The 12,541-nt window shown below is 39.0% G+C and overlaps 1 protein-coding gene across 6 annotated transcripts in view; it reads right to left on the reverse strand.

Annotated features, from left to right (window-relative positions):
• ARHGAP42 (Rho GTPase activating protein 42) overlaps positions 1 to 12,541 on the reverse strand; it is a 269,930-nt gene that overhangs the window by 93,208 nt on the left and 164,181 nt on the right. The window lies entirely within an intron of this gene.

Genomic DNA, 12,541 nt, shown 5'->3' on the forward strand with positions numbered 1-12,541 from the left:
AGAAGACATTGGAGCATCTGGGCCTTCATTGCGCTACTTGGTCTGAGCTGGTGCTGTGCTGGTGCAGAGAACTGGTAAAAAGGCCACACAGAGGAGAGGGGTGGGCTCCCCCTCTCCTGTGCCTGCCTTCCTTTGGGAACTTGGTGACAGATTTCACAGACAGGGAGATAAGCTGCTACCACCCAAAGGGAAGGACAGAAGTAAATTTTTAAAAGGAAAGATGTGGTAGACTGGAGAATTATACTGACTTAAAAGAAAAGCATCACGATGGCAGGAGCTGCTGAATCAAAGTGGCGCTGGGAGGAAACTGGAGGGTTAACAAAGAGGCTCACGTGTGAACCTGGAGAAGACCAGGAGTCCAGAGAGCTGTGAGGTACTGCAGGGTGACCAGTGGGAGCTCAGAGTCCAGGGCCTCCGTGATTGGACGCGGGCCTGAGGCTGTCTACCCCGTGGCCCTCCTGCTGGCGTGATTTTCTATTTACTAAGCCCTGTGCGGCCGGCAGGAACACAGAAAGGGCTGGGTCCCCTGATGGTGGAACAAAATTTATCCCACACACTCTCCTGCAAATATTGATGAATTATTGACCGGTAGCTTCTCTGACTCTAGCCTTTCACAATGCTCAGAAACCATCTTCTCAAAATACAGATTCAAGACTGCCCACGTGAGAACGCTGCCGTGATGAGGAACGCACGCCTCAGAGCCAACCTGCCTGGGTTCAGTACCTGCTTTGGTACTTACTGCCCAATCCTCGGTAAATTAGATTTCCTATTCACAAAGTAAGAGCCCGTAACTCACAGCCCTGTTATAAAGCGCAAACAACAATAACAAAAATATGGGAGCTGCCTTGAAACTGTCTGACAAATATGATCAATATCTTGACCATCATTATTGTCATCACGGTTACTATCATTAACCAAAAAAACTCCTTGGCGCAGCACAAAACTCTCCACTATGCTGCCCCAGCTGAATATTTCCTGCCCCATTTCTCACTAATTTGCCCACACACTCCATAAACATGCTAAGCTCTGGCCTAATATTTATTTATACTATGGGTTATGACCTACTGGTGGATTATACAATCAGTTTCATGGGTTATAACCAGCATTTGTTTTAATGAAATAGCGTAAAATACAACAAAAAAAACCCAGATTACATCACATATAATAACAGAAGTACATTAACACATACACTCATTGAATTCATGTAAAGTACATTTCTTAATGTGGTTCATTTGTTTTGTTTTGTTTTGTTTTTAAGGCTAAAAGCAACAGCTCTAATCACACTACACTACATCAAGCTTCTAAGCCACATCACAAACTTTTTATATATCACTGTGACTCTTCTTTTGCCTGAGATGCTGTTTTCCCTTACACCAACTGGAAGATTTCTGCCAGCCTTTAAACTGCACCGAAACTTCACAAACGTCTTTGCCAGCCTCCCCTGGTTAGGCGGAATAAAGGGTTTCTTCCACTGTGTTCACATACTACTGCAGGCATGTTTCACATCTACCACTAATCCCATTCCATCTCAATTATCTGTTTCTCTGGGGCTTCTTCGGCGATGCTGTGAGCTCCACGAAGTCAAGCATCGTATCTTATTCTCGTGTCTGCAAGACTGAACACCATGCCTGATGCAAAGCGGATCAACACCGTGGAGTCGAACGTTTTTGTGTCAGTGACTTAAGGCAAGATGAATGATGGCGTGCTCATCAGATTCCTAATGACTCAGAGCTTGGAAAGGAGGATGAGACGGTAGAGAACTTGTCAATAAATTAGGTGATAAAATCTAGATGTCATGAGTTTGGAATGAAGTAACAACATATTACACGTCTCACCATCAGATCCAAAAAGTCGGCCAGGCAAGTATGGAACCAAAGAGCTCCACCTTAAGAGGTGCAGAGATTCTACTTTGATCTGAATAAACAATGTGACATTAACAGTGAAAAGGTAAATAATTGTATTGGTCAATATTGATACTTTTTATAACACAGCAACTAGACACTCTCTGGGGCTTCATGTTCAATTTTCAGTGCTAAATTTAACAAGAACACTGAAAAACTGAAGCTGTTTATAGAAAAGAAGAGTTTGGTAAGTTAAAACAATGTCCTATTGAAAATAACTAAACTTAACAGGGATGTTCAACAAATTCAGATGCTTCTAGACAAATTCTGACTCTGGAAATTTTGACACTGGGTACTCAATACATTTTTTCTTCTTTTTTTGCTGGACAATATGTGGCAATATTCTGTATTTCAGATGTAACGTAAGGTTTTAATTAATTTTGTAGGGGAAGTAGTCTGAGGTTCTTCATAATTTTTAAATCTATGTGTTTCCTAAATATTTAACACACTGATTCATAGTCTTTAGAGGGTTTTCAATTACTCTGATGTGTATTATAAAGTTTTAATTCCAATTTGATACACGTAAAATATAGGTGAGGGCAATAGGAAAGGACTAATAAAGTATCACTGAAATTCAAATGCTGGCATGACTCATTTGCAAAAAACCCAAAGAATAGATTATAAGATGAAAAAAAAAAGTATTCAATAATAATGACTGGGAAAGTCCTTCAACTTTCATTTTCTTTTTTAGAGCACCCTGATAATAAAGTCTAATATTTTTGTGTTTTTGTTTTCAACAAATAAGCAGCTGTTACAGTGTAAAATCAAACACAGACGGCTTAGCTCACTGATGACAGTTAGTCATCTTATCAGATCTCCATGGTTCATATCAAATACCGCAAACTCACCTATTCCTGATGCCTGCAATGTATTCCTGTTTATATCTGCAACTTGCTTTGAATTCTAAAATATAAACATAAAATAAAATGCTTCCAAGTTTATCGTGTTCTTGTTTGAGTTTCCCACAGAAGTCAGTATGAAATCTAAGTATTTCAGAATATTTCTAACCACTTCAATTTGGAAAAAAAAAAAAAAGAAATCACTGATAATTTGCTTCCTAATCACCCCAAGAACAGGGAAGGCAGTGATCCTGAACATCGAAGGTGTGAGTAAAAACGGCAACACACACAGCAACGCTCAGAGCCAACGTAATCTATGTGAAATGCATCCGAAGCATCAACTCTCATGGAGGAATCTCCTCTGCAGCAAGCAGGGCACTGAGTACACGTGGTAGAGGAAAGAATGTATCTACAAAGAAAGACACCAGCCTTGGAACCAAGGAAACCACCTTATTACCACGGGAAGATACAAAGTTCACCAGGGATACCTGCTCCATGGAGGTGGGACTGTTGCTCCGTTTTTAGAAGCAAGAGAACCCTACAAAATTTTCATCAGTTAATTGGAGTTTCTCCCACCACCAGGTTAACCCTGAGTAACTGGACTTGCTACCGAGAAGATTTTGTTACAAGGAAGCAGGTCTGACTCTCACTGAAAAAGGCTGAGCACTGAAGAATGAGAAGAATCCTACGACTGGACAGCAGATTTCACTCTCCAGACCTCTCGGCGTTGATTTCAACACCGATGTTTGTAAGTGAGGCTCCACTGTATTTTATCACTTCCTATTTATGCATGGCACCTGTAAATTGTGTGGAAAATGTGTTGAAGTACATATTTAACCTGAAAATTTGCTATAAGGATCTTTTGTAAAAATACAACTTGTAGGGAAGTTCAAAATGTTTCCTAACTATCAGTCTTCAGGCATCAACATAAGAATAATTAGGAGAGAAAATAGAGATAATTTACCCACAGTTTATTGTAATCAAATCATAACATGAGACCATATCATCTCTATTGTACAGCACAGGGAACTCTACTCAATATCTTATAATAACCTATAATAAAAAAGAACCTGAAAAGGAATATACATAAATATGTATAACTGAGTCACTTTGCTGTACACCTGACACTAACACAACATTGGAGATGAACTATACTTCAATTTAAAAAAAAGAACGAAAAACCAAACAGAAACAACTACAAATAAATTGAAGAGAATGAACTGCCAAGTCCATATGTAATGGGCTTTGCTCTGTGGGGAACACAGGTTCTGAGACATATTTTAAGAGAGATTTCAGTGGGTGGGGCAAGAAGACTGGAATAATTTAAGTAAAATATAAAACCATTCCACATACTCATTTCTTTCCTTTACTGTCAACTTTTTCTTAAAGTACAGTTGACAGACAATATTATATTAGTTTCAGATGTGTAATATAGTGCTTCAACATGTATATACACTATGAAGGGCTCATCGTAAGTCTAGGAACCATCTGTGACCATAGAAGTTATGACGATATTACTGAGTGTATTCCCTACGCTGTATTTTACATCCCCGTGACTTATTTATTTTATAACTGGAAGTTTGTACCTCTCTTTCCTATTTTGTCCAACCCCCTACACCTCCCTCCCCTGGCATCCGCCAGTTAGTTCTCTCCACATACCCATTTCTCACCCCTGACAGCTGGCCCCAGCCCCTACCAGCCAAGCCTTTTTGTCCCCGGATCTCCAACCTAGAAGCTCTGATTGATACATTTCCCATTTCAGAACTTTCTCCTGAGCATGTTCCCACAGTAGGAATACATGTCCGCTGAACTTCACCCACCTCAAAATATCGGCCCTTAAAAACTGTATCAAAAAAATAACAAGATGCCTTCATGTTTGAAAACAATAGTATTGAGTCAAAATGAAATGTGGTGAAATATGAATAAAGTCTATATATTAGTTAACAGTGATTTTTCGGTGTTAATTTCTTAGTTTTGACAAATGTATCATGGAGACATAATATGCTGATACTGCGGGAAACTGAGGAAACGAAACTCTGTACTATCTTTGCAACTTTCCTGTATCTAAAACTAATTAAAATGACACACATTACTATATAGAAAACAGATAAAACAATAAAGACCTATTGCATAGCAAAGGGAACCATACTCAATTTCTTAGAATAGTATATATGGAAAAGATTCTGAAAAGAAAAAATATATATGTATGTATATTATAACTGAATTACTTTGCTGTACATCTGAAACTAGCATTGTAAATCAACTACACTTCAATAAAAGTATTTTTAAAAAATAAAATAAAATGCTTATTTTGAAATGGAAAAAAGAGCATATCCTCCTCTTATCTGAGCAAACAGTAGCCACTTACTAAAGTTACAATCATCTATATCTGTACATAAACACTCATACACATGTAACATAAAAAGATGTAATATATGTAAGTTGAATTGTTCAGCAAAATGGTTTTGGGTTACAACCCTATCCAAAATTCTAACTCTACGTGAGGCTCAGCGTTTCCAATGAATGGCAAGTTCTAAAACGTCCATAAAAACATGCTACCCTCAGAATTTTCAAAGTATGTGGAGACACCGAATGGTTCCACCTGTCAAGCATAGAGACTGTGACCGGCTCACTGTCTCCAAGGAATGTGATCTGTGTGTTTTTCCAGTGGTGGCACCGGGGTCAATCAGAGCTGATACTCACCTCGTAAGAATGCTGTAAAAGATGGTGAAAACACACAATAAACAATAAAGAAAGGTTTACATTCCCGTGAAGGAGGCAGGAATGGTATGGTGCCAAACTACTGAATTAGGGATCAGGAGGCTGGATCTGAGTCCCAGCCAGAGCACACGGGCACCTCTGGGCTGGTGGCAATGCACTTGATCTTTCTGGGTCTCAGACAGTCATCCGAAAAATGATGATACTCCCTGCTTTGTAAGACTTTTGTAAGTAACAGTGCTGCATAGACTGTAAACTGTTATTAATTATAAGGAATGTCCATCTCACGCCTCTTGCTTGGTACGTCCGTGAATCACTCTATCTAAATATTTAACAAGCAACTTGGATTTGTATCTGTCCAGGGAACAAAATAAGGCAAACTAACCTACATGAACAAAGACCTTATTTTACTGCAATACTTTAATATGGTAGTATTCTGCAACACTGACAGTAAGTACATAATAGCAGTAATTATTATTAATTATAAAACAAGAGAAATGAACACCTTGGTACCTACATGGAATAAATTATGCTAAGCAATTTATATGAAATGTCAAATGATGCTTCTCATATCAATTCTATGAAGATGGTTCTGTTACTGTCCATTTTTCAGATGGTGAGACCAAGGCTTTAAAAGGTCATTATCTTACCTAAGTATTTCCTGTAAGTATTAAGTGCCAGATTTTGATCTCAAGTTTGTATGACTCCACAGAACTAGTTGTTAAATGAATATAAGACATTACCTTGCTCTCTAAATGAGATAACCAGGCAATTTTCCTTCTTTAAGAATAAGGAAAAGGAACTAGTTAACATTTCTTGAGCATTACACACGTGGTAGTGCTACTAAAGAACTCTATAGGCTTTCTCTCATTTCTGTTTAAAATCTAACTCCCTTCCTAGTTATGTGACCTCAGCCCATTTGCATCACTTCTCTGTGCGTGTTAGCAGTCCACTTACCTCATACGCTGGTTGTGAGAGTTAAATGAGTTTACACGTAATGTGCTGCGGGCAGCACTTGATTAACTGTCACAAAAGGGGAACTATTATTGTTCAAAAACGTGATCAAATAACAAAGTCAGTAATTCTGCAACTCTATATAATGTAATAGATTCTGACAGAAGGTACGATATAGAGAGTTACAAGTAGGTTCAAGAAAACTATCAAATGGTTTATAGTTCGCCCAGAGAATTCAGTCCCAAATACAGCCCTGGCCAGAGAATACCTGTCTGAGAGAGACTGGGCTCAGCAGGCATCAGCCGCTCATGAGAAACCAATCCTGACCATTCCCTGCAGGACCTGTTGAAAACAGGACGAAGGTGGAGGGTGACCTAAATCCGCCCTATAAACCACTTTCTTTTGGACTGTTCTCATCATAAATCCCAAGTATTTATTACCCATTAGATCAGATGAGTAACTCAGTTCAGTGGCAAAATCTTTTTAACGTGCAATCAGTATCTGTAATTCCTCTAGATTCCCTAAAGCATTTGGGTATTTGAGAGAACCAAGTATGTGTAGCCATTTTTCACATAAAGGAAACCTTAAGCCTATAAATGGAATTAATCATAACAATTCTCCCCAGATTTTTTTCAAAGATATGACATGTTAAAATTATTATTTTGAAACATGCCTCGCCACAAAATTAACAAATGTTCAGAGTCAGAACCAAACTCTACTATGGACAGACAAAGGGACAAGAGTTATCCAGGTCTACTCCAGTCTTCAATATGAAATCAACATAAAGAAAATCAAGTTTTATTTTTGCATGATCAATACTGTATTATTTATTTTTGTTTTAAAACCATGGAAGAATGTTCACATGATTTCTAGTAAAGTCTCACTGAAAATGAAAACCAGTCTTAAGAACATTTCCCATAGAAGTGAAAATGTACCTTTTAACGTTTATGGGCAACATTTCTCAAGTTTCTTTTGTCTAATAAAAGCAGCCAATGCCAACTGCCTAGTGTGTGCTGTGAAACTTTTAAATCAAGGGACATGTATTCAACGGGCTTAATTCAAAGTGGGCAAGTCTAGGCATATTTGAAATACTTTTATAATTAAGATATTTCACATCAAATCATTTGTGTGCTGAAAACAGAGGGAAAAAAAACTCACAAAAGAGTATTCTAAAGAGCAGCATGGAGGAATCGAAAGACTGCTCGTCTGAGGAACTGAGTTCTAGTCCTCACTCTGCCACCAACTAGCTTCTCAGTCTGTTTACACGCGGGAAGTCAGCCCCTGGCCTCCTGGAAGCCAGTTCTGTCTCTGAAAGTATGTAACAGTATGGCGTGTATACATGTTTACACACACATATTTCTCCCCAATGTGAGTATCTTTGATTAGGAACTCAGATATGAAGTGCTACCTCCACTCTGGAGTCAGCCAGTTCACGCAGGAACAAGTGTGCAAAGTACAGATAGGACGTACAACTTATTCCTCTGGGGGCAAGGAGGAACCTCCAATGCAATGAAATACAGCTGCCAGTTAACACAAAAAGTGTGAAAACAAGTTACAGTTCCCCTTGCTCTAAAATAATGCTGCTCCAGATCTATTCATACTGTGGAAATTCTGGTTGGCGTGGATCGTTTTGAATGCCTACTTTCCATTCATTTCTAGAATTTAACGCAGCAGTGTATCAGGAGATGAATTAAAGAAACCAAACACTCGGTTCTACACGCTGACCCACGGAACAGGGCAGGCCTGTGGCACAACCCCATTCTGCACACACCACCAGATGAAGAACCTTTAAATAAATACATTCCTGACAACTGTTTACAGATAATTTTTCTAATCCTTAGCTATTCAAATGCAGGACCCATCTCCTCTGTCCTTCCGTTCAACAACCCCATCATTAATCTTCTCTACTGCCTCTCGCAGACGCACAGTGTTTTGTTTTTTTCTCCCCCACAACTGTATCTCACTCAGGGCCTCGCTTCCACAGCAATGTATCAGGTGTCTCAAAGCTCCATAAAAACACACTACAAAGGAAACGTTTGTGGTCCATGGATTTTATCCACTTCAGTTAAGTAGGTTAAACAGGTCGTTGAGGAGAGGGCCCCTCTGACTCTGTTTTCCACTTGGACCAAGCTGAGGGCGTCCCAGCTGCAGCGGGAGGCTCCACACGTAACTGCATTCTTGCCTCACAGCTGGTCCACTGGCCTGGACACACTGTGGGAAACCTCCACTGTCAGGACTGGAAGGCGGCAGTGTCATTAGTAGAATAAATTTATTTACCAAAGAAGAAAGTACCTAATTAAACAGGAAGTAAAGTGACAGAAATCAACATCTCCAAGATTTTTTTTCTTTTTTAATGGAGGTACCGGGGATTGAACCCAGGACCTCCTGCATGCTAAGCACGTGCTCTATCACTGAGCTATTGCCCTCCTCCTTCAAGGTTTGTATTCCTACCAAGATGTTTTCACAACGCCAGAAGAAAACTGACCTACACGTGCATCAGAGAAGGCCTGCTATTTTTTCACTTTACTAAACAGGGATTACTTAAGCAACTTAGAAATAATACGGTACTAAGAGCCATCGGGTAGATAAAATACACAGAATTACCACCACCAAGTGTAACAACATTTATGCTCAAGATTTCATTTGAATCAATTCAACCACAAGTTTAACCTTCCAATGAGTAGACGAAGGTATATTACACTGTTGTGTGCTCACAGATGATCTGTCCAGCAACTGAGATATTTAAAAAACAAAATAAAACGGGTATAATTGCTCATGATACTCTGACTGTAGCTAACCTAAACCTTTGAATAAGAATCTATAACCATGTCCATCATTAAAAAGTCCACAATCGATAAATGCTGGAGAAGGTATGGAGAAAAGGGAACCCTCCTAGACTGCTGGTGGGAATGTAAATTGGTGCAGTAACTATGGAAAACAGTATGGCTATTCCTTAAAAAACTAAAAATAGAGTTGCCATATGATTCAGCAATCCCACTGCTGGGCGTATAACCAGAGAAAACTAATTGGAAAAGATACATACACCCCAATGTTCACAGCAGCACCACTTACAATAACTAAGACATGGAAACAACCTAAGTGTCCAAGGATGGATGACTGGATAAAGAAGTTGTAGTATATTTATACAATGAAATACTACTCAGCCATAAAAAAGAATGAAATAATGCCATTTGCAGGAACATGGATGGACTTAGAAATTATCATACTAAGTGAAGTAAGTCAGAAAGAGAAAGACAAATCATATGATATCACTTATACGTGGAATCGAAAAATAATGATACAAATGAACTTATTTACAAAACAGAAACAGATACACAGACATGGAAAACAAACTTACGGTTACCAAAGGAGAAAGACGGGAGAGATAAACTAGGAGTTTGAGATTACGAACTACTTATATACAGAATAGATAAACAACAAGGACCTACTGTATAGGATAGGGAACTACATTCAATAGTTTGTAATAACCTATAATGAAAAAGAATATGAAAAGGAATATATATATATATATATATATATATATATATATATATATACACATTTATAACTGAATCCCTATGCTGTACACCAGAAACTAACACAACATTGTAAATCATCTATACTTCAATTAAAAAAGAACCTAATACACATGTAAAATTTACTACTTCAAATGAAGCAAAAACTTGGAATATCCTGTACCAGAGAAGGAATTCTTCGCAAAGCTCTTCAATTTTATAAAAGTATCACTGATGAAATGAAATACTGTAATTCAAGGCTCTGAAGGAAAAACGGCTTGCTTTCAGACCCAGTCTGACTTCCCAGCCCTGCGACCTGGCGCACGTAGGTGACCTGATCACTCTCCTCACTGTAAAGCAGGTGGAACATCTGGACTCACTTCACAGGTTGCTTGTGAGGATTTAATGAGGTCACAGGCGTAAGAGCTCAGTGAAAGCCCCCACAGTACAGATGTCAAGAACCAGTAGCTATTATTATCCTGGAAAAGGCTCTTCCTTGCTCTGGGATACCACTCTTGTGTTTTCTTCCTTCTTCTGCTGCTTCCTCCTCAGACTCCTTACCTGTCTTGTTTTTTCCCTCCCCAAACATTAAATGTTGAGAGTTCTCAGCTTATATAGGATCTAGGTCCTCTCCTCACTCTTGTTCTTTCCCAGGGGGATCTAATCTAGCCCCATGATTTTAATTACTCCCTAGAGGAAAATTCCCAAACATATTTCCAGTTCAGATCCGAACACACAACTGCCAGCTCACTATCTCCGCTTCGACGTCTTGGAGAAACCTCGAATTCATTCGTTATGTCTAAAGGTCAAACTCACCATCTTTGCCATCCAAACATAAGTGCTGCCTGTCTCAGTAAGTGGCCCCAGAAAACACCCAAATTTGTAACCCAGAACCCTGGGAGTCACCCCTGAAATGTCCTGTTGCTCAAAACCCAAACTGGTTTTCCCTCACTGCCTCCTCCAATCTGTGCACGACATGCACCTACAGTGATTATTCCTACAGTGATTATAATCACTCCTCCACATACAACCTTTCTTTGGCTTATCAGTGAATAAGCATAAAAGAGAATAAGGTGTAAAATGCCATGAACCACTAATAAAGCTGAGCGCACGTCCTCCACGCCCATGGTCCTCTATACCCCAAACGCATTAAACCTTTTTCCTCTAAAATGCCCGCTCTTTCCTCTTTCAACGCCTTTCTTCACACCTACTCTGTTCCCTCTTCAAGAATGTAAAGACGGTTCCTCCCTTCCCGCCCCCGAATCCTCATTTCTAGCTATTTCTTTCTCATCATTTAGTTCTCTGCTTAACCAAGACTTCCTCTGGAAAGTGTTGCCCGGTTCTCTGGACAAGGCCAGTTCCATTAATCATAGTCTCGTGGAGCACCCTGCACTTCTGTGTCACAATCCTCAGTGCATTTGTTAAGTACACAAAAGATAATAAAGGCCAAGTGCAAGGAGCTTGTCTGTCTTGTTTACCACTGTGTCCCTTAATCTTATCGAACACACCATACTTGCCACAGGTGGGCAACCATGATATTGATAAATGCTTGCCAAGTTAATTAACACAAAAATGGCTCTGGTTTAGTCCTTGATTCGATAGTTGTTCATAATTGGTGGAGAAACGCACATAAAACTCTAATTCAAGGCAGACTGTGATAGCTTTTTTACAGGAAATAAGCACGTGAGAACTACTTGATTCTACGAGGAAAAAAGAATCAATTCTGGAAGGGGAACACATATATGAGGAAATACCATGTAAGGAAGGCTTCTTTCTGGTGCTGGGACATGAAATAAGCCATGGAGAGCTAGCGAGACGTCAACAAGTGAAGGGTAAGAAATATTCCAGGGAGGGGGAAAGTTTGGGCAAAGCCATGGATGGAGTCAGGATATATACAGAAATCGGTGAATAGACAACTGTGTGGGTTGAGGGAGGTCTGAAATGTAGCAAATGGCCACATTGTGGAAAGTTTTCATTATTGAGATTTAACTGTCTCTCTCAAAGACAACCACTGAAGGTCTCATCATTGAAGAATGACAATCAAAGATGGCAAAAATGTGTTAACAGATTAGGATGGAGGCATGGAAACCAACCAGTAGGCTATTTCAGTATTTCAGACAGAAGGGAGGAGGCAAGGAGCAGAAATAATTCTGCAAGAAGATGAAAAGCATTGCTCCAACGGGGAAGGAGTTTATCATTGATTAAAAAGGAAACCAAAACAAAGAAAGGATGGGGCAAGGATGGCAGATGATGAGTTCTGTTTGGAAATCCAAAATTTTATGTCCTTACAAGACATTGAGAAGGTAGGTAAACGTGAATCTAAGAAAGAGGAAGCAAGTAAATCTCAGAAATTATTAGGTTAATGGAAATTTTAATTGGTCCATAATCAATTAAATATTAATGTAGAGGCTTGACAAACATGTCTGAAGCTTCCCACAAACACATATTTTTATTAATAATAAAAAATACAAAAAATAATAAGAGTTCTTTTATGATTATTGCCTTAATTTTCAACACACATAACTTTGTGCCTAATTTTTATTTTATACATGTGTTAGGAATGTTCTTCATAATTTCATTGTAACTTCACTCTCTTTAAAACAGTTAATTCCCT

This window comes from Camelus ferus, chromosome 10, assembly GCF_009834535.1.
Source record: "Camelus ferus isolate YT-003-E chromosome 10, BCGSAC_Cfer_1.0, whole genome shotgun sequence".
Classification (NCBI taxonomy): Eukaryota; Metazoa; Chordata; class Mammalia; order Artiodactyla; family Camelidae; genus Camelus; species Camelus ferus.